This window comes from Chaetodon trifascialis, chromosome 19, assembly GCF_039877785.1.
Source record: "Chaetodon trifascialis isolate fChaTrf1 chromosome 19, fChaTrf1.hap1, whole genome shotgun sequence".
In the NCBI taxonomy this organism is placed as follows: domain Eukaryota; kingdom Metazoa; phylum Chordata; class Actinopteri; order Chaetodontiformes; family Chaetodontidae; genus Chaetodon; species Chaetodon trifascialis.
In genome coordinates, this window is record NC_092074.1 from 7,236,490 (window position 1) to 7,259,890 (window position 23,401).

Genomic DNA, 23,401 nt, shown 5'->3' on the forward strand with positions numbered 1-23,401 from the left:
CAGCGCCTCATTGTCAGAAAGACAGGAGAGAAAAGGCAATAGAACTGCTGATAAGAGATCGTCTGCCCTCATTTCCCTTGCCAGTTCAATTGTAGGAAGCTCTGTGTGTCGGTCTGCAGCTCACGGGGGAGCTCAGTGGTGACTAAAAGACGTCTGGATCCTTATCTGTTAGAGAGAGGGGAAGCGTAGAATTTCACCCCTGTCAGCAGGTTTTTGCAGCATACGGCGAGGGAGGAAGCGTGCTGTCGAGGGCTTTAAGCCTGACGGGCTCATGTCTTGTAGTAATGTGCGATAAATAGTTAACATGCTTCATCTTCACCCCAAGCCAGCTTGAGCCAGGCCAGAGTTCAGCCAGCATACTGAATATAACATGCAGATTATTATTTGCCTAAGGAGATAACTAGTGTGATAGCCACATTCCAGACACACAAGTTTTCTGATAAATGACAGTTTATTTTGTTATAGTTTTACTCGAAAGCTTCAGCTTTTGATAAAATATGCTGAGATCTGTCTCAAAGGGGAATGTGCCTCACATTTTAAGTGATAACCAGTCAAACTATGGACTTGCAGAAATACGTTACGTTCTCTGTTCTGTGCTGGTTTGATTTATTCTGCAGAAGAGCTGCTGAATAAAAGGAAATGCCAGTGATTCAAAAAATGTACCTTGATAATGACATTGAGAATTTCTTAGAGTGGAAGAATAGAAAATGAGGAATTTAAATGTGCATTTGTGTAGATTGTATCTGTATGTGTGCCCCTGCCTCTTATGTGGTATGCACCCAGCCGGGATGGTAATGGAATAGAAAGATGTAGGATTATTGACATATTGATTTCAAGGCCTTGCAGTGATGGAAATGCGGTGCATTCTCTGAATTGTATGGACTAAAGAGTAATCTTCCAATTTAAACTGCTGGAGGGTGCTGTAAATAGATTTGGCAGAGAAAGAAACTGATAATGACTTTGGGCTGAGTATTAAATGTTGGGTGTTATTTGGGTTGGGATATGCAGCGGGCACGCTCAGTGCCCACATGGATAATTTCTAAAGTGGAAAGCACAGAGAGCACATCATTTTCAGTTAATTCCTGTTGTGTGTGTCTGAACTTTATTGTTGCACCACAACCACTCAGCTGCAGTATCAAGCAACTGTTGCCAGGAAAAAAAAGAAGTCTGGCTGCTCCCACAGTCTTTGCCCGGGGTGGAGGACGCACACTAAATAGTTATTTTATGACTTTAAAATATTGCATTTGCATCACACCGAGTTGGCTGCTCATGAAATGTTCTGTTCAGTATATATGTGTAATCAATATAACCTCACACCAAATAAAAATCTTTATTGGACTATGCACTGACCTTCCAAATAAAGATCCCATCTGTGGCACCAATTATACAGGAAATAATCCTTTAATTACAAAACAAAAGCATGAGTTGCTGCAAGAGTTAAATGTTTCGCTTGTTTTTTGTTCATCTTCTAAGTTACATTTTTATTGTTGATGGAAAATATCATTATCACCAAAATGATGATTAGCACAGCTCTCATTTAACCCATTGCCGGGTGCAGTGGCGCGCGCCTGTACCCTCCAAATACATGCAAGAAGATCACCACCTGACCAATGTTGACAAAGAGAGTTGGGTTCTTGGGCGCCGCTGTCGGCTGGCAGCCCACCGCTCCTGGTCTGGAAGGATGGACCAAGGATGGGTTAAAGGCGGAGAAAATAATTTCACGGGAAGCATGGTGTGTAGTGTGCAACTAACTCCATGTGATGTGATAATAAAAAGTATGTTTCTTCATCTTCTTCTTCTTCTTCTTCTTCTTCTTTACAGTGGTATACACCACTACCTAATCTTCACTTCACAGTCAAATTATTAAACATATTAAGTTAAATCCTGCATTCAAGATCCTACTTAAGTAAAGCTATTATCAGTTTGCTATCAACAAGTTAATTGTGTGACAGATATTAGTTATTATATATGACATTATGAGATCATGTAAGCAGCACTATTTATTTCAATGTTGGTCTGATAAATTTCGGTCCAGTTTTAGTCCACTGATTGCCAACAAGAGGCTGGTCCCCTCCAATGGGTCACAAGATAAATCTTACTCTGTATCTGCACAGGAGGTAAGCAGCACATTAGCATAGCACCAGCTGCTTCAGTCCTGTGTCTGTATCTACACAGGATATGTTCAGGGACAGGAACCGAACACAAGCGCTGTAGGTACACGCAGAAAGTGGAGGGAAATATCCTTTAAGTGCAACAAATATGCTTTGGCTTACATTAATTCTGTTTGTCAGATAAATGTAGTGGAGTAAAAAGTACAACATTTGCCTCTGAAATGTGTTGGAGTAGAAGTATGAAGTAGTAGAAAATGGAAATACTTCATTGCAAGCACCTGCAAATTGTATTTAAGTACAGTACTTGTCTCTGTATCTACAATACATCAAAATGCACACAGCTGAAAAATGACTTGATAAACTGATGCTTGTGAGGGTGGGTGTCACCTTTCCATCCTCTTGTTCATTAAAACCCTCAGTGGAAATGTCAGCCATAAAAAAAGGCTGAAAAACAAGAACTCTTTTTATATTTGCGGTGGTGGAAAGAGAAGATGCTGTGTTTGAATGCAAGTTTGACTCCTGTCACCATGGAGACTGATACACATACCGAAAAGGATTCATTCATTTAAATGAAGAGCATATGCTGTCATACGGTGGGGAATTAGTATTCAACACGTCAGCATTTTTTCATCACACATATTTACATATTTTCAAATTAGCTATTGACATGAAACCGAGACCAGATGTTTGGTATTAACTCCATAAAACTAGACAAATAAAGAAAATATTCCAATCCATTAAAAACTTATGTGTGTCTGTGTGTTACAGCTGGGAAACAAATGACTTGTTTACTTGCGTTCAGAGGTGGATAACCCTCTTTCAGAGTGGAAGCACCATCCTACTGACAGGCTCTAACCCTCTAATTAGCACAGGTAGGAGAACTAATCAGTGGAATCAGCTGGTTTACAGCTTTTCTTACTGTGTTCAGTACTTCTTTATGTAAATAGCTGCATTTGAAATATGTTAAATGAAAACAATGTTGATGTGTTGAATACTTTCTGATTTCACCCACTAGGTGAGAGCAGCAACGAAACCCCCTGATTACTGATTCCTGATTATTGAAACTGAAGTCCTATTTGATGTGTTTGCATGAAGGTACATGATGGAGACCAAATGGCAGGAATTACCCTGCAGCTTTTAACTGGAACAAAACTGTGATGACCTTGCTTCACACTAAAATGAGTGCAGCATGAATGATTAAACATTCAGCAGACATTTAAGGATGACAGATGCTGCCAGAAACACAAGATGTAGTATAGCTTAACTCTTTTTGAGGGTCTCCTGCTGCTGGTGGAGCACTACGAAAACACTTGACTTTGGAGTCAAAATCAAAGAGCGAAGACGATAGACAGGAGCAAGGAGAGAGTTGAAATTTAGGCAGTCAGCACACTTAAGAGATAAGACATGCAGGAGGAAATGTGGCGAGCATATATGAATTGTTATCAACCATCTGCACACCTCTCACCCACTGTTCCTCCTCGCCCTGCCTCTATCTCTGCTCCTGCTGAGCGCTGAGGCTGGCTTGTGATGCTCCGCCAGCTCCATCTGATTGCTAAGATCAGATCCAGGCACAGCCAGATGCGACCTCGACCCTGTGTGCTCGGGTGTCATCGCCAAAGACGGAGCCAAGGAGGCCTCCCCTGCTTGTCTCGAGGAGGAGAGGGCTGGACTTGGAATGCTACTTTCAGATCATCTTTGAGTGATTTGGAAATTGTGTTTGGCATTTTTAGGATGCGATAAAATGCTGGCTAATGACTTATTAATTTTACCTTCATGTCACAACAAGTCCTACAGATAATTGAGGGGTCCCCTGAGTGTATCTGTAGCAAGATGATTCATCCATCAAAAGCAGACTGGTGGCCTTTCAAGTTTTGAAAGTCTGACCTTTCAGAAGTGTCCCCATGTTGAACATCTGTCTGTTTGAATGCTGGTGCAGTGGTCCATCATGCCTCCAGATTCTTTCCCATCTCATCCCAATATATCGCCTGAGATCGTGCTTCTGGCAGTCAGATGCAATCACTCTCTGGACTAAAAAGCAAACACACTGCAGTAACTCAACTAGCTTTTCCCATGACAAGGATCATGTTTCTCATTTACAAGTTCAGGGACTGAATTTGCATGCGAACACCCATCGGTATGGAGTCATTTGCATATTTTAATGAGAAGGTGAATGTGTCTTGATGTTTAACCGATGATCATTCATGTTTGCAGTCATTTGCTTGTAACATGCAGCATGAATTTGCTTATGACTTAAAGGTTGAGTTTGTTTTCCCGAATGCTTATTTTTCCTATTCACTCAGAAATTAAAATAATGTCGCCATTTTCACATAAACAACCTGGATGCACTCCGGTGAAGCTGGAGATTGTGGATGTTATTAACATTTTCACATAACAGCAAGCAAATTCTCCCACAAACTGAATAGTGATTGTCCAGTCGCAGCTTAGTATCTGTAGCCAGGCACAGCAGGCCGTCAAGAATGATAGTTGCAAGCTAAGGTGTTTGGAGGATGATGTGTTTTCAGAGCTTTTCCAAAATGGAAAAAACAGGAACAAAAGTTTCAAGGCTTACTATGTGGGATTTGTGCTTAAACAACCACTGTTCAAAGTTGGCTACTCTTCCCTGTTTCAACAAGTGAGAGAGAGAGAGAGCAGTGGTGGTCGAGCGAGCTACAGGGTGAATGAGGAGAGGGAGCAGTATTCCATGACACAGACAGCAAGAGGAGAAAGATGGAGACAGCAGTGTAACCTGTTTGCAACGTTTTTACAGAATCCTGATCTCACACTGTGCACAGTTACTGACTGGAGGCTGCACACACAAAGCCTGCAGCCCAGAAACGTGATGAACACAGCTGAATAAAAAGAAAATAAGAAGATACAGGCAGGGGGCAGAGTCTCTGCAGATAAATACACTGCTGCATGCTTCCAATGGCTCATAAGTAATTGAGAGGGACTGTGTTTTTATGGGTCTATACATTGTTTTTTGGGAAAATCCTGCATTGAATACTTCAAAGGACTGGATTCATGTGCTCTATAGTAAACTGCAAAATGTTAGCACGCTTAGCAATTTACTACCTACAGAAGTAATCTAGCACAGCAATATTTCCGAGGTCAAAGAGCATTACTTTTTTACATTTTATGGGCTTCATTAAACAAGCCCAGCTCACCACTTTAAAGGTCCAGCGTGTAGGATTTAGTGACATCTAATGGTGAGATTGCAGACTGCAACTCACTGAATGCCCCTGGCTTCAGCCCTCACTCTACTACTAAAACACACAAGTCATTCTCTAGAGCCAGTGTTTGGTTTGTCCGTTCTGGGCTACAGTAGAGTACAGTACACCTGTCAGTGTAAAACGGCAGATTCTGTGGAAGAGGACCTGCTCATTCTGTAGATATAAAGAGCTCATTGTAAGGTAGCAAAAACACAATCCTATTTTTTTTTTCAGGTGATTACACAATATGAAAACATAATTATGAATATTATATTCAATTTCTGCAAATAGATCCCCCCTCATCCTGCACACTGGGCTTGTAACACCCACTGTATCGGCCTGCTGTCAGAGTTCAGGCATTAACAGCTCTGTCCTGCTCTTTATTGGATTTTGTCATGTTTACGCTCCAGCGACTCCAGCAAATGCCTGAGATCAATGCCAAACACATTGATAAGTCCTACCCTAAAAACCTTTGATGTTGTCACATTACGTACTGTTTGATTGTATACAAACAATAAAGCACAATTCTACCCTCCGTATGCTAAGTAGGCTAACAGGTACAGTGGCCTGAAATATGCATCTGATTTTTCATTTTTCCCTTATCTTACTTTCCTGATAATATTAGGACTCACTAAGTCTACACTGCATTACAATGCTGTTTCTCTATTTCCATGTTTTCTACATGGATCAACACCAGGTGAGGATGCTTCTGCGTGTAAGGTGCAGCTTTAACATCCGTCTTTAGCATATCGTGTAAATAGCCATCATGTGCACATTTAAGTCCCCTGTGTCGGCATGCTCAGGTTAAAGCGAGTCAACAGGAAACATGGCAGAAACTGACAGATATGTTTTCAACCAACTCATGAAGCTAACATTGGCTTAATTAGCTTCTACAGCTGCTAGCGACAGCTGTCATTTGCAGCTAGCAAAGCATCAGCCACATTATCATTTGAAACTGCATGTGTCCTGTACGAGAAGGGGAAGTTTGACAGGAGCAGAAACATTTACAAAATATGCAAAAAGAAGAAATGTACCCAAAACAGGTTATTCACATAGATCTTATTTTTTTGCCGCTCTGTGGTTTCTCTAATAGAGTACAACAGGAAACTAAATTAAGATGGATTTGAAATTTCTCTCCTCATTGCTCCAGAGAGACAGCGGCCCTCCACATTAGAACTACATTGGTGATATCTTTGATGATCCATCCCTCTCTCAGCACATCTGTCCTTTAACTGCTGACAACTCATCAACTGAGACAATGTCTTCAATTCTGGGAGGGGGATAATCACTGCAACTTTATTAACAATTCAACAATGACCTAATACATGACTGCATTATTAAGTCATCAGTCTTACTTGGAAAAGTTGGCCCAGTAAAAACTAATTAAACTTCTGAAGCAGGCTGTTAGCCTGTCAGCCTTTGCCAAAAAGCCTAAATCTGAACATTCTCAACGTATGAACTACTCACATACTAATCCTATGGATTCCTCTGTGAGGAGGTTAGGAGACTCTTCAGCACCATATGTTGTGTATCATCACCTTAACCAGAGGCATATGTTTAATGGTGTGTGTGGATGTGTCTGCATGTGTGCAAGTGCTCAGATGTGTTTGCTTGAGTGTGTACATGCTGCATGGGTCTTAGATGTTTTGCTGTGGATATGATACTTCAAGGCTGAGACAGAGATGTAGAACAGGTGGTATTTTAATGACTCGCTCATGGCTTGCTTACTCTACTTACTGCAGTGATGGAAGGGAGAGCTCTCTTCCAGAGCATTCCCTCTGTCTCCAAATTCAGTCTGAGTGCTGTTGTGGGTGTGAATGTTAACTGGATCAGGGTAAACTCTCCGCAAGCCCCTGGCTTTAATCTACATGCAGATCTCTTTGATGTGCTGTCTTGGGAGCAACGGAAGGAATTACTCAGCCGACCTCAGAGCTCATTGCTCATGGCCAAGGTGAGTGCACCTGGGTAAGGTGAAACGTCTTCTCAGCGTCCTGCGAACTCGGTCGGCGAGAGAACTGCTTGTCACAGTCGATCGGCTCACAATTCAATATGATTGACCCAGGCAGGAAATCTTTAAGTTGCTCATGCATGGATGGTGAAGGAGAGGTGGTGGCACATCAAAGCGTCAGGGATGCAGATTGCTCATGCATGCTAACATGGCAGCCAAGGTCAGGAGGAGTTGCTAAGTGACTGCTCCCAGTTCAACCACTGAGAATGAGAGCGGATATTTATTTAATGCAGCTGTTAGGTGACGAATGATGTTACAGCTGTGCAGTTTTGGGGAGATTTGTCTTTTTTTTGGCATGTAACCTTTATTAAGCAGTCAGTGTAGAGATAGATAGTAAACATGGCGGCAGAGAGGGGCATGACATGCAACAAAGGTCTACCAGGACAACAGTTCAGTAGAGTTTTGAAACCGTTTGCTCAGAGCCTGAGCAAAAAATCTGCAACTTTAACTGAGCGATTTGTTCATTATTCCTCGCTTTTACTTCTACACTCTTTATTATTTGGACATTTACTGAGTGATGTGGTGAAAATGTTGTGAAATCAGAAAAAGAAAAGCAAGAGAGAGAAATATGGCATCTCTAGAAATCCATCAGTGAAACTACTTTTTAAAGTAATCTAAGAAATACCCCTTGCCTTGATTGGACTATATAGTATTATAACATACTGTACATATATCATACATTATTGATTTCTATGAATAATAGAACATACCGATATACACTGCTTGAATCAATGGCTTATACCTGATATTACCTGTTGTGACAAGTAGTAAATAAATAATGGATTGATAAGCATTTTGGCTTTTTGCTTTAGTGGTTTGAATCACCCAAAATTGATTTTCCAGCACGGGTCCCCTATCTAATCAAGTTAGGTATGTGTTCCTGATAAACAGAGTCGTACGTGTGTGTGTGTGTGTGTGTGTGTGTGTGTGTGTGTGTGTGTGTGTGTGCGTGTGCATGTGTGCGTGTGTGCGTGTGCGTGTGTGTGTGTGTGTGTGTGTGTGTGTGTGCGTGTGTGCGTGTGTGTGCGTGTGTGCGTGTGCGTGTGTGTGTGCGTGTGTGTGTGTGCGTGTGTGTGTGTTTGTGAGACAAATGGGGCTGGTGGGTAGGTTAACAATTTGCATTTTGAGTGTTTTCTTTCCCAACAGGTTTTATTATTAACCATAAATGAAGAGATTGTGTTTAAAGCTGGGGATTTAAAGGTGCCTATATTTTCCACGATCAAACACAACTGATGTATTCATTACTTTTCAGATATGCATGTTAATAAACACACCACACTGTAAATGTGAATAGCCTCTAATGCGCGGTCTGGGTTTATCCTTCGTCAGCCATCGGGGAAAACAAAGGGGTTTGAGGCTGTAATTGAATTGTTTTTGAAGCTTTATATTTGGGGGTTTATATGAAATACGCATGCAGTGGGTTTTCTTCATCTGAGGCAGTGACTTGAGAAGATGATTGAATGCTGCTGAGCACAAAAGCTCTCTCTGCTCCCTCTCCAGGCCCTGGAAAGCCCACTGTGTGCACTGCTTCATGCGTCTGCTTCACAGAGTGGCAGCCAGTATTTTGTTTGTCCGTCCCTGACATTCTCTGAAGAGCTGTGTTCAGAAATTAACATTCCCATCATTTCCCGCTGTCCCACCTTGCTTTAAACGCATCTCCAGAAGCTTTCACCCTTGAACGTGGAGCTCCCTGAGTTGAGTGCGAGTTACGCCACCAGTCTTTGTTGAGGGACCGGTAAGGGTTTATTTCATATCATGCTCCATAAACCAGCACTAAACCTGGGAGGGTGAGCAATCAGGAGGTGAACACATTGTGGGCCGTGGGGATTCTCCAACATGGCTGCACCACCAACTCCCCCGGATTCACGCCAAGCGTTAAATCAAAGATGGGGGAGCTGGCTATGCGCAGGGCTTGAGATTAGTGCTGGAGAAATGATTCCATGCTAATTGGAAAAAGAAACCCTACGACACCTTATAAGCACAAAACCTATTATGCGGCAACATGGTGAGAGAGAGTGGGAGAAATTGAAAATGTGATGAATACAAATGACGACAGAGTTTAAAAGCGAGTGGGCCGAACTTCTGATGGATGGGTCAGCCTAATAGGGGATGAAAGTATTCAGAATGAAAATCACAAAGTAGCCCCCCTTCAGCCTGATTTGAAAGGGCTCATATGTCGTCAGGTGGGGTGGTTGGAGGTGAGCCATTAGGTGGGATGAAAGGCCGATCCCCCAAAATCAATGGATGTACCCCGTCTGCTCCGCCATTACAACACCCGACACAAAGGGACAGCAGATTTCATCATTTCACGATCATGCCCTCAAAGGCTATTCTGTGTGAAAAGGAGTGGTTATAATGTACTGGAGGGAGACAAGGAGCTGAGAGAACCTTAGGAGCAAATAGAAAACCGTGCCAACAGTGTCGGGGTAGTAATGGGCAGAGGTTCGGCTGAAAGGTTGGAGTTGTACAGTTAATTCAAGCTGACAGGGTAGGGGATAAAAATGGGTTTCTCTCTCTACAGCGAACTGGAGGGCCAACCCTGTCCAATCTCTTTGATGGAGAGAGGTACACACCCCTCCCCTCCCTGATAAAGGGTGAGACGGGAGCGCGAGGGAGGCGCTTTATTGAAGGTGAAAAGTTGCAATGTTTCCTGAGTGGACAGCCTCAAGGGCAGCTGGCAAGACATTAGAGGATGTTATTAGAAGGCAATGGGCTGTACCTTCCACTCATAATCCTCCCACATGGGAACGTGTGCGTGAATCTGTGAGTGCACCCAACCTGATGCTATCAGTGAAAAACAGCCTTTACTCCCACGTTCAGGTAAATGTTTCGCTTCTTTGTAGACCCTCAAACTAAACTCAGTCTAATCACATTTTTGAATCAGAACCCCAGCAAGCCCCTGTCGAAATATCCCCAATCCAGAGGACAGGCTCCGTAAGGCACAGATGCACTATATTGTGTATGTAAATACGCTGGCAGTTTTACATAACAGGCTCATGTTTGAATAAGCTCCCAACTCCCAGTTTTCAGAAAAAGTTAGGTCGCAAATTTCAAGTTGTATCTATTTTCCATAGCACTTCCAAGCATGGCAAGTCTTAATCTAAAGAGTGTCACACTGCATTGAAATATGTTCCATAACAATACAACAGCCATTATGTTTTTTCTTAAATGACACTTTTCTTCTGGAAGCTACGAAGCTGGGTCAATGAGCCTCCTCAATAAGTGGAAGCTAGACAGTATAGCTTGCTAACGTTAATACTAATTCCCACTAGATTCATGTTATTTGAACACTTGGTGAGTCACTGGCAGCTCCTTTGTACTCAGTGTTATGGTTTATCCACATTACATGGAGAGGGATTTACATTAGCTTTTTGTAACTGCTTCACGAACAGCATGTGAGTTACAACCTTTTACTGTTCTTGGTTGCTGTAGGCCTGTATAAAATCAGTTTCCCACCTCACACATGAGAAAATACATTGGGGAATCCACCAGAGTGAACCCCTAATAAATGTTAATGATCATTTTTAGTGTTACCATCCCTCATTCTCCCAACCCTCATTAATTAAGGAAACTTAAATGCAAAATAAGTTTTAGTATCCATCGCTAATGCAACTAAAGAGAGAACTAGAATGATTTTCTTCCATGATGGCATTCATTTCAAACTCTGTGTTAGTCTCTGTCCAATGCCAAACATCATATGAGCACTGCACCTCGATCCACAATGCTTCTGTCATGTGAAGCCAGCAATCAAACAGATTCTGTGCCTGAAAAGGGTTTAACACTTAATGCCAGATGTGTAGTTATCCAAGTGTGATCACCTTGGTATGCAGTATGCTGAAGCTCAGCATCACAAAACAATCTTTGTTTTTTCCTTTATTTTTTATGCAGCAAACCTGGCATAATAACGAGTTTTTTGTCTTCTATTTGCAATTTTCTCCAGGTGCTCTGCCTCTCATCGCCCACCCATGACAATAATTGTTGTTTTCTTCATGGGGATGCTTTGAACAGGTCTCTCAGAACAAGGTCACATAGGAAGACATCCGCTCAGTGCATCGTTTTCTGTATCCATTCATGTGGCTCTCACATCCTGTTTGAACAGCCAAGGCTCTTTCATTTACAATTCCATTAGTATGTGCCAGTAATATCTCATCTTGAATGTTATGCAGCTCAGAAAGCTTTACATCAGATTTTTTTTTTTTTTCACCTTTATTAACCCTTAATTTCAGTCAGTTTGTTGCAGGTTTATTAATTTGTTTAAACTATAAGGTACATTTCTAATTCCTTCTGTCCTGTTTATACGGCTGTGCTCACCTTGAGTAGCCAGTCAGCAGGACTCACCGTTATAGCATTAGCATTATAATGTCTGAGTATGCATTCTTGAAAGATATCCAATACATTAGTATTGTGAATATAGGCTGTATAGGTCTGATTGAAACATATATTAATGTGCATAAGTGCATTTTAGACATAATAAGGGTAAACTGCGTTTGGAATGAGACTTTCTTAAAGCAATCATTGTTCTATGTTCAGCACTATTCTCTTGGTGAACCACAGCAGAGCTGCAAAATCATGTTTGTTTATTATGTTAAATGATTGCGGCTGCACACCTGTAACTCGAAAGCTATTTAGGCCACATGCATAATTTTAAGCTATTCCTTAAAACGCCCTCTATTTGTGTCTCACTCCTACTGTTTTAATGCTAAACTGTGTGACATGTTGAAGATGTCTGCCATGACTATTCTTACTGATAATGGTTTTACTTGAATTTTTGATAGCTCATAGCTAAAGGTAGTCCCCATAGACACCCATTGTTTTTATGCAATATAATGTATAGTTTCTGTATACAGTGCAAACTCCTTTCAAATTTCAAAATGGCCATCACTGCACATTGATTAACTGTCTATAAGCTTATTATTTTGATATTTTGCATGACAATTTTATAGTTATTACGAGCAATTGAACTGAGTGAAAGTTTGTGGAGGCCCATTCACTCCCACTAAGTCGGCAAGTGTGCACAATACAAATTCCATTTGGATTTCAATATTATGACTATTGCACTCTGATCTGCTGTACATATGGTCATTATTATGTTTGTAAAGTGCATGTGCAGTTTTTGGATTACATACCACACTGTATTAAAGCTTGATGCATAGCCATTTGAAGGCCCCATTAAAATATCATGGCAATCTATGCACACAGCAAGTACACACATTTTCTTAAGAAAGTGCTTTGCTAGCATCATTATGAGGTGCATAAATGAAATACACACATAATATCCATGCAATTAGCATTCTCCATGTGGAACATTTCACCTGAAGAATTTCCAGCTCAAACTCGTGTTGCTCCGTGTGTGTATGTGTCTGCATTAGTATATTTCTAAATCATCTGTCTACCATGTGTGGATGCTGACCGCCGCAGCACAGCAGCTTCCTTCACTCTCTGCGATCTGCATGCTGCCCGTAAACATCTGACCAGTTTTCCGTCTCTTCTTGCCTCGTCATGAAGAGAAGCTTGGCAACATTTAAAAATTCAATAAAAACAGCACAGCTGACGATCACTCTTCATCTGTAATAAAGCACAAATTTGTCGACATGGTGATAATTATAAGAAATTTAACGGAGGGACTACACGGGGAATGACTCGCCATAATTGCAGGGACCATAAATGTATGCTTTATTGCCTTTATAAAGTATTCATGCTCTATGGTTGATGTGCTCAGAATGTCTCACGACAGCAGCACTGATACACAGCGTGACTGATCAGAGTAATAAAATCCCAAAAAGGGCAATTGGAGGATAATTCTCAGGAGTCGAAGTAGCTACTAATTTAACATAGTTGGGTTTTATGCTGCCATTTCAAAGTATTTCTAGTTTTTCTGTATGTAGAAATATAATATATCCAATTTGGCAGAAATCTCTCAGCTTTCACCCTGCATTTATCCATTCTGAGTTGTTGAGGACGTGAGCTGCAAAGGCTGTTTCGAATCTATATCTATCTCTAATAAATAGTCTTTGGCTTAGAGACAGTTACAGACGGCATCTCTCCAGGTTATTCTAGGACCTCGGTGTAATGACTGTGAAGTCAGGCTGACCCACCTTTTCTCCAGTGACTCAAAGCTAGATGAGGAGCGCATCTCATTTGTATAATTAGCTGATGGGAATAAAGTCCACCGTCACATCACTGTGCAAAACATTCCAAATTAGCATTTAAATTAAGCAACAATTGTTTTTGCATAAAAAAGAGGAAAAATTATTCCCCATCAAATCAAAGTGTTACATGTATTGTGACATCTAGGAACACCTTGTGTCGGGGACTTGTTATTTCTTGTCTGGGTGGGACAGCACTGACTCATTTGGAAAATCATGGCTTTCAGATGGTGCATTTTCTCATTATTAGTAACAGGAACTTTGAGTGGAGACTGTGCTCTTATTTCTCAAATTCCTCAAATTCACTTTGGATTTGCAATCAAGTTGTTATGCGCTTTAACAGCAGGCAAACCCAGGTAGATGGTGTCTTGGACTGCAGGTTCAAGTCCACGAGAGACTGGGCTCCCCCCCTCTTTCTCTATCTTAATCTTTCGCTGCTTAATCATTTAAATGCTTTAACTATAGAATTCATTGGTATCATTTAACAATTTGCTGCTTCCTCATTATTTTTGGAAATATGACATATTTGACAAATTAATGCATGATTTACAAATATGGTGTTAATCAAATAAGCATCTTTTTCCTTCTAGTAGATGCTCTCTTGACAGAAGAGTGGTTGGTTTACTTAATTTGGATCCTCATCAGTCAGAGTGTGAAGCAAAGCCGTAAAGCTGCAAGATGAGCAAGAAGCTGCCTAATAAAAAAGGCAGTACAACAACTAAATAATTGGTTCATTATTTTCCCACCTTTTACTAATGTCGGCTGTTGTAACGTGTCATTAGTATAGACATACATTGTACCCACTGAAGGTAAAGATGTACTCCATACTGTGCTACAACAGTCAACAAATCTTCAGAAAACTTGCAGGCAACAAAGCCAGAAACTGATGTGCCCGCAGTGTCTTTAAAACTGCTGGAGCCGAGTTATCAGTGCACCCTCCGTTCAATCAGTGGTAGAGTTCTGGCACGCATCGCTACTGTACATCAGATGCTAAATTGGCTGTCCCTCAGTACAAGCTGAGAGTGCTGTAGCCTGTGGTTTATGCATCAAACAGTATCTTAAAATGACTGGATATCTCTTTTATTACATAAAATTTCATCTTGGTGAATGCAGAATACAGGCAATGCTGATCTTGAGGATACTTCAAATGACTAAATCAGGGGGAAAACTGACATCAAGTAATATGCACTTTCAATAAAGAAGTAAATTGTATGCATATACTGGATTTTCACTGGTTGGATCTGGCTTAACAGTTTCCTCAGAGATGTTGAACTTGTATGTGCTGCTGGTCTTGCAGTGCTCTGCTAATGCCAGTGAATGGATTAAAAATGAATTAATCAGTTTGATGGTGTCTGAACAGCCTCTGAAGGTCAGGTCAGCCGCACAATTTCTTTTTTGCTCGGTTTTAAAATCTTTCTAAGCAGTAGTGGTGTCCTGAGAATCAGCAGGGGGGAGAAATAATGAGATATGCCATTCTAGAGAAGCACACAGGGGCTATAGAATGTATCGCTAGTTGTCAGTTTCGAGAAAAAAAAAAAATGAATATCCTTATTGAAAAACCAGTGTAAGCCTTTTAAGTGCTACTTGTTGATTGCCCTGCACAGAACGGCAACTTGTGAGGGATGTTTGAATTTGTGCAGCATTAATGAGAATTTTTCATGCATTCAGTTGATTCAGTTTTATTAAAGCCTGGTGATCTCGCATTTAGATGCATAGGAAAATCAAAAAGATACAAGTATTTCTCACGCACACAAAAACTAATCTCTCAGCTCTGGCAATCATCGCCCTCCGAGGCCCTCGGTGGGTGTTATGCAGCCTTGGCCCCCCTTGGCAGCATGCCGCCTCCTGGCAATCAATGCTCATTTTACTTACTCATCCACACCCCTCGCATTGATCTGTGTCGCCCTGGACATCCTGCATGCAGGCAGCAACTCAACATTGCTTTTCTCTCCAGTCTGGAGCACAGATGGCCCTACATGGACCCAGGAGAGAGGACTTAGTGTTCCAGGTCTTTAGTAGAGGGAGCAGGGGAGATCAGGGGAGGATACTGGCCAGTGTGAGGCCACTGGCAGCGTTTAGCCAGACAGACTAAATGATAATGTTCCATAAAGGTTTGATGGATAGGTGGGTGAGTGGGTTAGTGAGATGGGTGGGTGGGTGTATGGATGGCTTCATAAACTAGTGCGCAGATAGATGGATGGAAATAGGGTGCCGTCGTAATGAGGGAGGTGGAGCTCAAGAAATGACTGCCATCATCCACCCTGCTGAGAATGTAACAGCGCAGTAATCCAGGAAATGTCCAGGTGTCATATTTACCCGAGCAGAGGTCTGGATTGGTGTGCGAGTCTGCATCCTGTGTTACATTCTATCAAAGAAAATATCATCTAGAAGTAGGTAAGATGAAATGGCGATCGGACCCAAGGTTTACTGGGTGTTAATTGTTTTTTGGTAATTTGATAAATTGCAAATTTGTATTAGAAAATTGCACAGATGTCAGGTCCTTCATTATTACATAAAAGGTTTTATCCTCTGTAGGAGCATGACAGCACATAGCTTAACTTAAAGCCATTGGTTACAGGTTGTGCTTCTGTTTTCTCTGCCTGTTGTGGGTGGAGGATCAATAGAGTCCCAACAGTGACCTTTTGCCCCGTGGCCCACTAACAGGTTCATGCGGCCATGAAGGTGAGCACACATGCTGATCCCAAAATTCACAGATGTATTCATTACAAGAAATGCTCTCCAATTGTGGGCGCACAAGTTGCCACTCCAATAATCAAAACCCACAACATTTCCTACGTTCATCCCATCTATTTCCTCAAGCTCTTCTTCTCTTCCAATTACCCTCAATACCAACTGCTGTGCTGCAAGAAGAAATACCAACAACCAATCAGGGTTCTAAAAAGTTCACAGTCTTCTCGGGTAACATTTCAGATTGTAGTTTCCCTCTTTCCACAACAGGAACAAAAACCTCTTAATATGACACAGCAGATCCTGCAAATGATAGGCAAATCATTGATCTGACTGACTAGGGAGATTGTTGGATCTTATAAACCCTTGAAAATAATGAGCAGCTTCAAACAGAGACAAAAGTATCACTGTGGTCTGCATAACAATGCGTATACAAGAGAAACTTTGAGCACCTTGAATTATATTTGTTTGTGTCATTTTTTTTTTTTTTTTTTCATATTCTCATTTTGCCTGCATCACTTTTTGAAGTGTGTGTGATGTGTATGAAGGAGTGAGAACAAAACACAGATTCAATATTAGCAGAGGCACAGTTAAGTCCCTGGGCAAACTCTGAGTTGCAATTTCAAATGAGGTCACTTTCTTCCCCTCGGATTTTAATGACGTTTATTGATGTCTTTAATAAGTTTTTCCTTTCTGTTGGGTATTAATGGACAGTGTAGTTCTGGGCTGGCCCTCGTGGTGCCACGAGGAGCAGACCAGCGGACGAGACAGGGAGACAGATGGGGAGAGAGCGAGACAGACAGAGATTGAGAGAGAGAAAGTAGAAGAGATCCCAAGAGTTCAGTCATACTAATCCCTTTGGCCGAGAGCTGCGAGTCAATTATTCTTCATTTGTCTTTTATCTTGCCACTACTGTCTGGGAATGGGGCTCCTCCAAGGCTCTTATTGATGCCGTCTGGCCTGAAGGGTTCACACAATTCTGGAGATGGGACCAGAGGCGTGCAGGGTCCGAGGGGGTAATTGTGTCAGGAATTGGGGTTGGTGGCTGAACAGCTACCTTGGGTTGTAAAAAATGACACATGATGAAGCTATATCTTAAAACTAAAACTGAGCAAAGGGTGTTTGGCAGTGTTACAGTTTTGATTTAACTTTATGGGACTGAGCTCTGTTTAATGTTGGGCCAGGACATAGTGGTAATATTGGATACAGCTGCTGAACTGTTTAGTGTAAATGCATACTGTTACATGCATTATATAATAGTATAGGATGTGCCAATCAGGATTAAGATTAGAGATTTGGAAATACATTTATTTGAGTTCTTGTCGACTGTTAGATGAGAAAATTCATACCACTCTAATGCCTGTGTGATAAGAGCTAGGGTCAGAAGACATCATCTTAGCATAAGAACTAAAGTATCATTTCAAGTTGTAATTGCCAAAATGTTGAGCCATTCTATGCAGGATGGAAAGAAATTACCATAACTGGTGACAGAAGCCATAATCAGCACAGAAGTAGTTGTCCCAGAAGTTTCTGCTGGAGACTTTCCTCCCAAGAGGAACAACAGCATCACTTGTTGCACTAAAAGGACACCCTTCCACAACCTTTGTTATTGTCACCATGACCGCAAAGCTCCCCTAAATTTTCTAAAGTACTTCTTTGAACCCTAACCATGAAATTTCCCTAAACCTAACCAAATTGTAGTTGTGCCGAAACCTACTCAAACCTTAACCTTAACCTTAACCTTAACCACAGCACTGTCACATCATGAAACAGATTTATGTCTCAAAAGGAACTACTATGTCCTCAATATCCTGCTGATAGCAGCGTCACATCAGAACACTTCTCTGTGCTTTGCTAGTGTTTAGATGGGAATTTCTCTGGAAACTTGTGGAGAACAGCCTGTATCAGTCAATGGTCAGGAGCAAATCCAAGAAAAAGAAATTCCAGATCCTTCATCTAAACCCAGACGTGATGTATCTTTCTGGTTTCAGCAGACTCTTTTTATTTTTGTGAGGTATTTCTAACATTTTCTCATGTGCCTCAGTTGGCTCTTCTTGTCTCCCTCTCATCATGTCAACATGAGTCTGAAGGCTCACACATACGTGTCACGTGTCTCCGGCCTGTTACTCAACCAAAACACATCTGCATCCAGTGTCCCGCTGGCCTCAAATGCACCAGCTGAAAGAGATATCAGAGCTATCAGAGGCAGGGTCTTTATGCACAGTGTGGCCCTCCAGAAATGTGTTGATCAATGCGTTTGTCCCCAAAAATTCCCCAACTTTGACCACATGGGACTTCTGCAGCAGCCTATGTATCTATAATTATTAATTGATCTCCAGATCTGCAGCAGGCTCTATAAGAATTACAATACCAACCTCATTGCATTTGAACCTGACAATAACAGTTTTAATGGCTGAGCTCCAGAATGACAAACATTTGTCTCCATGGCCTTGGGCTGATAATGAGACTTTAAATGGTGCAGTGTTGGTTGTTTCAAAAATGCCCCAGTTAACCTTCAAACACTACCACTATAAAGGATTTAACAAACCAGCATGTCAGTAACAAATGTGCTGATTTCCTGAAGGTCAGCATGTCAGATCTATACTCTGTGTCGCATTTTCCATCTGTAGCGTTTCTGCGTTCATTTATTCTCAAACCCGAATGACAACACAGGAGTAGAAAGGCTGGTTAAAAGGGAAAAAATGCTGACAGACAGCCAACAGTGATGGAGGGAGAGAGAGAAAAAAAAGAGGGAGAGAGGCGTCCTGCTATGAAATACCTCTTTGATGCTTCAGTACAACCTGAGATGAAAAGTCTGGTCTTTCATCTCCAGTTTTTGAGCGAAATATAGATGAAAAGTCTCCATCTTTGAAATCGTTGCAAATATGATTGATGACAAATCACTTTTTTTTTGTTATTTTTACAAGCTAAAGCAAAATCACAAAACCACAGTCCTCTGCATTTTACATGTATTGTTTCATGAAACACCTGATTTCTATAACACAGGATTTAGGCTGTTGTAACAGTTTCTTATTTACAGATCCAGCAGTGACACAGCAACGCCTGAATTCATCTGAAGTCGTGTTTCTGGCCACCTGACGAACGTGAGTCTAGTAGTCCATGCTCTTTTAGCTCGGTATTTGTTCTCTACCAACTTCTGAGGGAAATCTCTGGCTGTTGAGCTGTTATTCCCGTTTACATGCCGCCACGCATACAGTCTCCCTCTTTCATTCATTCAACCACTTATGTGAAAAAGTTGGCGCTGCCATATTTGCAGATAAAAGCCTAGTTAAGCCAAGTTAATATCCAAGTCTTTCATAATATTTAAAAGTAGGTGTGTTTCTCCTTCTGATCAGAAATGTGGGCTTTTTATGTGCATGCATCTTTAGCCCAGCCTTGTAAATTGTTGGCTAGTTGGTTTGTTTACAACACGCAGAGCTGACCGCAAACAGGCGAGAGGCCATGTGTCACAAACTGCTGTAAAAACACCAACTGAGCCGCATATTCTGAATGTGCTGCACACATGTTCAAAAAATGCTTATCCTGCTTGTCTTAACCAGAAATGTGCTCCATTCGCAGTAAAGTTGAATTGGAAATACAACCAGAATCTGCTGTTTACATGACATGAAATTTGGAATATTGTTATAATCAGAACAATAGTGAAATATTTGTGTGCATGTAAATGTAACATTGTCACTATAAATCTATCAATTAAAGCCACTTTAATGTAAAAACTTAATCTGTAAAGTTCATGTTAACTGTGGCTGTTCGGTAAAAAATAAGTAAAAAGTACAATATATACCTCTGAAAATAACATAACATTGAACTACTTCAGTAAAGTCTGTCAAAATTGGAAATCAATGGCCAAACAACCTGGATTCAAAACTGTCTAATGTTAAAAGCTGGTTACTTTTCTTTTTTTCAGTCCAATCACTGCAGATTCAATTATAAAGTACATTTTTAAAAAAAAAACACCAAAAATAACCAATGTCCCATGTTGCCATGCCTACGATGCACAAATAGTCCGTAAAAAGCACAGCGTTGGTCTGTTTCCAAAGACCTGCTGCACAGCTTCAAAAGCCGAGGAATGAGTTTGAGACCCGAGATGTTTTAAAATTCATGAATGGGCAGGCTTCATGTAAGATCTCATCATGACTGATGTCATTCTAAATTTGGCTCCTGTTAGCCATTTTCTTCAAGGCACAAACAGGGACCAGATGGAGGAGGGTCACAGAAGCGTTGTTTTACCAGTTAAAAAAAATTCAAACAGAGCTAGAATCTGCGAACACTCTCAAAATGTCTGACACGTCTTTGAATGCAGAAGCCAACGCTCGACAGACACTAAATCTGATTTAAATGATTTCCCATCCCGCTGAAAATGAGTGACATAAAAGATTAGCGCGAACACGGCAGTAAAACAGGCCTTTATTTTGAAATATGATCAGCTGACAAAAAGAGATCATCCATTTCCACTGAACCCAAAGCTCTGCGATTATACATGAGAATACACCTTATATTAAGAATGATATGCTAAACAATTAATTTTACATTTAAATAAACCTAGAAAAAGGCGCATTTACCCACACAGCACATTTAATCTTCCAGCTTAGTGATTCGCTCCTCTTTATTACCAGACAATCGACATGCTGTGTTTTGTTATGCTGTTTGAGAAAAAGAACTTTCTAGTGTTTTCCCTCCTTTATTGCATTCCTCGATGAAGCATCGATTCTTTTTTCTTCTGAAAACAAAGCAGAGCTGGACTATCAGCCAGTCACTGTGGTCTGAGGTAAACCTGAGAGTGTGTGTGTGTGTGTGTGTGTGTGTGTGTGTGTGTGTGTGTGTGTGTGTGTGTGTGTGTGTGTGTGTGTGTGTGTGTGTGTGTGTCCATTCTCCTTATGTGCCCCTTTTCTCATGGACAAAAATGACTAATTAGTGAGGAGGCATAGCGCTCGGCCAATTATCAGGTATGACTTATGAATTTCAGATTCCTTGATTTGCATTAATTAGCTTCAGGCCTTTCCCGCATGAAAGTCACGGCTCATAGCTTTTTGTGTGATGCCGGCCAAGCAGCTGTCCAGCGTCGAACCTCCTTTGGTTCATTCTGCTGGAGCTCAGTTTGAAGTTTGTCCAGCATTTGAGTGTCATGCGCCACAACTTTCCATTTGCCGTGTCGTTTATGGTCAACGAGCAAAGGGAAATGAGGCTGTTATGGTTATAAAGGGGAAATTGAAGTTATCCCTGTTAGTTATATGGTTTAAATATTCTAAATAAACAGCTCAATGGAAAGCAAACAGAATGAGGGGTAACCTCAGCATCGCACCACTCTTGCTGTTAATGATAATGGTTATTCCATTAAAAGTGCATTTCCTGTCAATCATGTTGCTTCCTGCCACATGGAGGATGCTGCTAATTGTGCCCCCTCCCTCTACTGTACCTGGCAGCGCTCCACGTTTGTTTTGCATTTTGCTTCGGAGGATGAGCAGGTTGGGAGTGCTTTTTCCACACAAACCCAAATGCTGGCTGCTAATCCTCTTGTCACTGGTCTCATCTGATTACAGTAATTATACCAATGTCTCAAAATGAATGCAGTAATTATTTATTGATGCTTGAATGGTAAATGCAGGTCTATGTACAGTGGCACATGTAAGGCAAATCCGTCAATTAGCCAACTAAACAGTCAAGTGGTCTGTGCGGTATTTATATTATTATTATTTTTATTTTTTTGGTTTGTTTTCAATCTGAAGTGGACCTGTTTGTGCGTGTATGATGTTGTGATATATATATTTATATATTTCCTTTCACCTTGAGTGTTAGCAGCCAAGGCAGGTCTGCTGGATTCACCGGATCTGTTGGTCAGTGCAGGATGAAAGCTGACAGCAGGTGAGCACAGCCATGAGAGCTTTTCAGATTAGCCTTTTCAATTTTTTTTTCTTTTTCAAACAATCTCTACTTTCATCTGCACCTCCTCCCATCGCTCGCATAGGGAAGCAAATAATGGCTGTAAAGATTTGTGTCCTCCAAGCAACTGGATTTCTAACTGTGAGTTTTAATCACTACTAAATTTTTAATGTTAAAATTTATATACCGCTGAGTTTATGGCACTTAAGTATTGTACTTTTACTTTGAAAACATTTAGCTGATTTTTTATGGTCTGAGTTCTCCTCTTTGAAATATTTGGCCATCAATTTTAAGTTGGGGAATTTTAAAAACTTCAAGAACTCATAATTTGCAAATTCGGATAAAAATATTCAAGTGCTGAATGCTACAAAGGATGTCCAAGCCGCTGGAGGAAGGGGATGGCAGTGGTTACACCTCTGTCAGCTGATGCTAATGACCAATTACCTAAGTAATTATGTTAAAGTCAGACTCTTAATGGAAAAGGAAACGTCCAAAAAGGGGTTTGCATGCGTTGTGGGACGTCGTCGTCGTCTTTAACACGCACCCACATCCCGTGGGTCACTGTCAGTGTGTGGGGAGGGGGGCAGAGATGAAGAGGTTAGACATATTTTTCTGCTCTGAACAAGCAGAGATACAGATAGAAGCTTTGCATTGCACGGCTGATACATGGAGACAGCTAGAAAGGAATATGATGAGTGTGTGTTTGCATGAATATATGTGGTTACCCGATGGATCTGCCGGTTGGAAAAGATGTAAGCATCTGCTTTCTGGCCTATGTCTCATTCGCACACACACACACACACTCACACACACACTCTCACACACACACACACACACACACACACACACACACACACACACACACACATACCTCAAGCACTGTACCATAATTCATAATGAGAAAAAGATTAAATTGGACTTATGAGGAAGGCAGCGCTGTGTTTCCAGCCAAGGGTGTCTCTTAAAAATGCATCAACGTTCATTACTTTGTGCTTAATGGGCTTCGAAGAAATGTGTCTCCTTACCATTTTGGTCACAGCTTGGGAAAAGTGGTGATAATGGATACAAATGAAGTCATGAGTAAAGCTGGACACACAAGCCAACACACTCACACACTGCCTGTGACTCTCCTCTTGGTCCTCCATTCAATATCTCATCCACGTTGTGACTGAAATTGGCCGCAAATATGATTCACAGGAAACAGCAATAAGTTATGATTAAAAAATGATGGAGAACCTCATCCCCCAATTAGGACAAAGACCGTTTCCAACATCTGAAAAGACTGGCTGGAAGTCCTCGTCCGCGGATGTTCCAGGCATATGTGATCACTGATCCCAGCCA